The following is a 6,000-nucleotide window of genomic DNA, read 5'->3' as shown; positions in this document are numbered from 1 at the left end:
CTGATATCTACGAGTCTGGCTTATATTGTGCAGTACAACTACAGGCCGTCATTCCTTGTATCTTTACAAAATAGATTGTTTTTTGGAGTGCACACATATAACATCATCACCTTCTACACCAAAAGCAAAGAGCATTATGGGATTATGATGTGTCATAAGAACAGGCTGATAAAGCCATACGTGAAAGTGAGCTGCCAATGTAAGTTAACCAGAAATGATTGCATGTTTCTTCTGCTTCCTTTACCCATCAATTCAATACTAAAAGCTGTGGTTTGCTTTTATAACAGGCCGAAAGAAAAGGTGTGGGAGTTATTGGTGTTATAGAGTGCAATTTCCTTCAGCCCACTCACAACAAACAAGACTTTGATGACACCGATAAATACAGGTGAGCTGAACAAATGCTGTTTATCACTCTACCGGCATTTACCCCAAATGATGCCCTTGGGCTACTTTGATGGAAAAGGCACTATTTTATACAGGAAGATCATGCACAAGGAGTACTGGAACGAAATCCGCTACAAACGAAAGAAAGAGGAACCAAAGTGCACAGTAGCAATAGAAGATGTGTTGTGAGCACTGCCATTAATAACCTGTCAGTAACACACACAAAAAATTCTAGCTAATTTAAAGGAATTGTTATAAAACCTCTGTCATTATTTACTCAACCTTATGTTGTTCCAAACCTCAATGACTTTCTTTCTTCGGTGGAACACAAAAGCAGTGTTGTTACTGTTAGTCCTCCTGTGAGAAAATCAAGTTTTTAATGTTGTTTATATGTCTATGTGGTGTTTTTAATATGCTTTAAGACAAACCTGAACTCTATGAAGTTCTGGATAGATATTATGATACTCTAAATCTTTTGAAGGTGTTAAAGCAAACAAATAAAATATCCTGTGTCCCAGATGCCAGTGCAAGTTGATTAGGCTATTCATTAAAAAGCAATATTAGAATCTCGTCTTCTCCTTTTAGAGCTCAAGAGCGACCAGGAGCGTTAACAACCAGTCAGGCACCCAGACATCCACCAGCCTCTGTTTTGTCTGGTAAAGATGCAATGCCAGTATGCCACATAAAAGCCATACTAAAATAGCTTTGAATCGCCTTACCACTTAGTTTGAAGAGGCTCTGATGTGGCTTTTTGTCGTGTTAATGACATGCCTCATTAGAGGCCCCTTACACTGAAAATCAGTGTGTTTTCATCTTGTTTTCTCTCAGCTGAAAAATACAACATGTGATAATGTTTTCTGCCACGGTGATATCTGTGTGAACAAACCACACAACAAACTTGAGTGTTATACATATTTTCACTGTATTTACTGTAACTTATCAAGTTACATTTTAGGACGAGTTACTTAAAGGATAATTCCGGTATTTAGCACTTTGAGTCTCTTTTCTGGTTTGTTTTGGATGGTGTTCGTTGATGTTCCAAAACAAGTAGCGTAGCGAAATACAGTTTCTGTCGTGTTTTATTTGACATTTTGTAAAATCCCATTGATTTCTGTTGGAGGACTCATTGCTCGTTGATATTACTGTGCTTCAGACTCAAATATCGAGCGGAAGTTTATACGCGGTTGTGAGGTATCTGAAAAAATAGTTCCACTGTAGCAAATAACACGGATTGAAATCATACATTGCGCCGATATATTTGTTTTTAATCATCAACGAACACCACTAATCACTCGGTGAGTTGCACAGTTTTGAAAACGAACGTTAAGGGTTGTTTTAAGGACATGTTCAGGCATGCCCGTAGCCAGCCGCTCTGAAGCGGTCAAAGGCGATTCTAAACGAGTCAAAAAGTCGAGACAGGACCCATCGTCAAAATTTCTGTGTCCACCACTCTAGTTCATCCTAAACAAACCAGAAAAGAGACTCAAAGTGCTAAATACCGGAATTATCCTTTAAACAATGTACTTTACCATTTGAAATTTTAAAATGTAATTTATTTTTATGATGGCTTTAAGCTTCATTTTCTTTCATTGTCTTTAGTGTTACATGATTCATCAAAAATTATTCTAGCACAAATACATTTCTCTTTCAAAAAAATCTTACTAACCCCAAAACATTTAGTTGAACATGTTTTAAATGTATTTAAAGGTAGAGACTCAATTGTCCTTTCAAAAATGGCACATTTACTTTCCTTAGAGGAATAGTCCTCATTTGCTCACCATGCCATGTAATGTCATTCCAAACATGCATGACTTTCTTTCCTTGGCAGAACACATAAGATATCTTGAAGAATGTTTCTTGTTTTGAACTGTCCATACAGTAATAGTCAGCAACATTAAACCCCATTGGCTTTCATGTGTGCTGGAAACCACCACAGAGACATTTTCAAAATATCTTCTTTAGAGTTCCGTAAAAAAAAAAAAAATTGGAATGACATGAAGGTGAGTAAATAATGACAGAATTTTCTTCTTTTTTTGGTCAACTACAACTAGTATTCATTTTATGTTAGGACTGTCTTCAGCTGAGAGGTCCCCTTTGCCCCTCATTAACCTGACCGCTGTCGCCAGGTCTCTAAGAAGCTAGGAATAATACAACTGGTGATTCATACATACTTTATTTTACTGTACATGCACTTACATGTAATTACAACATCCTTACTTAAAGTAGTGGGCAATATAAGGTAGGCCTAACTGCATGAGTTAAAGGGATAGTCCACCCAAAATTGAAAATTCTGTCATCATTTACTCACCCACATGTTGTTCCAAATCCATATGAGTTTATTTCTTCTGTTGAACACAAAATAATATATTTTAAAGAATATCGGTAACCAGACAGTTGATAGTAGCCATTGACTTTCATAGTACTTTTTTCCTACTATGAATTCAATAGGTAATGCAACTGTTTGGTTACCAGCATTCTTCAAAATATCATCTTTTGTGTTCAACAGAAGAAAGAAACTAATCTGGAACAACTTGAGGGTGAGTATATGATGACAAAAGTAAATTTTTTGGGTGAACTATCCCTTTAAGGTTAGGTTTACAGGGTTAGTATCTAGTTACTACCGAGTTATTGTAATTACTATACGAAGTACATAGTATGTACATGCGGAACAGGACTGTAAAATAAAGTGCTACCCATATTTCTACCGTAAACATGTTTCATTTAACTTTTTTTTAAATATTTACAGAGGCAAACAGATGTTTTTTACCATAGAAAACACACGCCATCCTCTCTTGTCCCCCCTCTCACCGCATCACAAGATCTCTCGGCGCAGACTCGCTACTGCCCCGCTTTGAATAAGGAGAGAAAGATTCTCGCTCAATCTGACACACTCGCAACCTGAGAGCAGAATGATGGACGGATTTGAGTCGTATCAGGGGCCCGCTGCTGCAGAAGAGACATGTGAAAGAGATGCATCCTCTGGGACAGTGAGGGGATACAGCTCAGCTGCGGAGGACATAATTGAATTGCCCTTGAAAAATGAGAAGAAAGGGGTGGTGCATCCCTAACGTCATGTTGGTGATGAAGAAGTGGAGGAGGAAGAGGAATGGAACTTGACAGAGGTGCAACAGTGGCAGGAGGAGATAATGGAGCTGATGCATGAGACAGCGGAGGAGAGAGACGTGTGCCGACAAGAACTGGAGGTGCTTAGAGAGCACAGCGCCGCCCTGGTGGACGAAAGGAGCCAGCTCATCAGCAGGGTATTCATTAACTTTTAATTATGTTATTCATAAAATATAATTGTTCATTGTTGATTCGTGTTAGTTCCCAGTGCATTAACTAACAATTAAAGATACAAATTTTGATTTTAAAATATATTAGTAAATGTTAAAGATGTAGTAAATGTAGTAAATGTTATATATATATATATATATATATATATATATATATATATATTATATATATATGCTATTTTATGATTCAAAAAGGTTACAAATGGGTAAAATAAATGAATATAGAGACTTATTTTAGTATTATTTATGTAGTATTTAAAAAAATCACTTGTTTTTAAACCACAAGGCTTAAAAACTCATTCAAATGATAAGCTTTCGTGACGGCGCAGCACGGGTACGTCACATGAGCGTATCTGCGAAAGAGACGATAGTCCAAAATTTCAAAAGCAACCTCACAGAACACCATAGCAACACCCACATCCAGCCTAGCACTGTGGCACTGACTTTTGCACAGGCCAGCACTACTCATATTGTCTTCTGGAACTACAAAAGTCTATTCATGCATGTTTTCCCTAAAGGTATTGAATCTTCTATGTGCTGTGTCTAGCTGGAGAGGGTAGTGGAGGAGAAGACCAGCCTTTCTGCCCTGTGTGATCAGCTGAAGTGTCAACTGTCAAAGCTTCTGGGAACAGAGCAAGAGAGGCAAGGAAGAGAAAGACGTCAGCTCCAGACTGAGGACACTGCGTCTAAACCTGAGCCATCTGCTGGTGTCTTTCGTTCCTTCTCTTCATCTTGAGCATGTGGACTACAGCAGTGATGTCATAGATACGGTTCTGGAACACATCACATAAAACAGTTCCTCTGATTTTCAGAATGTCTGTCAGATTGGATTCTAAAGATTTGTATATACACCTAGAATTTCTTGTGTTGGCGTAAAATTTAGTTGTAACTGGGTGAAACCTACAATTTCTCATATACTTCATATACTGTCATATATTTACATTTATTAGATACATTTATATTGAAGGGTTGGAGGAGACTATGAAAGCCCATTTCTGCCATATAAAAAAAAAGCATACTTTGCTATAAATAATCAAAATAGTCAAAATAATGACATAAAAAGTTGAAATTGTGAGATAAATTCAGAATTATGATATACTAATTCAATTAAGTGGTAAAAAAATTGACAAAAAGTCAATTTCGACATAGAAAGTCATAATTTCAGTTTTTTATCTCCTAATTTTGACTGCAATCCCATAATTATGACTTAGTATGTCATGAGTAGAGATGCGCGGTTGGCGGCTACAGCCGCGGACTGCGTGGGTAAACCGCGGATCGGGCGGATGACGTGACGAAAAATAATATTTTAATTAAATTTGGGCGGGTGGCGGGCGGGTGGCGGGCGGTTGAACCAATCAAATGAAAAATATACACTACTGGTCAAAAGTTTTAGATCGGTAAGATTTTTTATGTTTTTAAAAGAAGTCTCTTCTGCTCACCAAGGCTGCATTTATTTGATAAAAAACAATAAAAAAAACAGTATTATTGTGAAATATTATGACAACTTAAAATGACTGTTTTCTATTTTAATATATTTTAAAATGTAATTTATTCCTGTGATCAAAGCTGAATTTTCAGCATCATTACTCCAGTCTTCAGTGTCACATGATCCTTCAGAAATCATTCTGATATGATGATTTTATGCTCAAAAAACATTCATTATTATTTTTAATGTTGAAAACAGTTGTGTACAATTTTTTTTCAAAATTCTTTGATGAATAGAAAGTTCAAAAGAACAGCGTTTATTTAAAATAGAATATTTTCTAACATTATAAATGTCTTTACTGTAAGTTTTGATCAGTTTAACTCATCCTTGATGAATAAAAGTATTGATTTATTTTATTTCTTTCCCCCAAAAATAAAATAAAAATTCTTACTGACCCCAAACTTTTGAAGGGTAGTGTTTAATGTTACAAAAGCTTTAGATTTCAGATAAATGCTGTTCTTTTGAACTTTCTATTCATCAAAGCATCATGAAATAAAAATGTAAACTGTTTTCAACATTGATAATAATCATAAATGTTTCTTGAGCATCAAATCATCATATTAGAATGATTTCTGAAGGATCATGTGACACTGAAGACTGGAGTAATGATGCTGAAAATTCAGCTTTGATCACAGGAATAAATTACACTTTACTATATATTCACATAGAAAACAGCTGTTTTAAATTATAATAATATTTCACAATAATACTGTTTTTGTTTGTATTTTTAATCAAATAAATGCAGCCTTGGTGATCAGAAGAGACTTCTTTTAAAAACATTAAAAATCTTACCGATCTAAAACTTTTGACCGGTAGTGTAAGTATACACCAATCAGC

This window comes from Abramis brama (assembly GCF_963993115.1).
Source record: "Abramis brama genome assembly, chromosome: 2".
NCBI lineage: Eukaryota > Metazoa > Chordata > Actinopteri > Cypriniformes > Leuciscidae > Abramis > Abramis brama.
The sequence above is the reverse complement of the archived record's forward strand: the minus strand, read 5'-3'. Positions refer to the sequence as shown.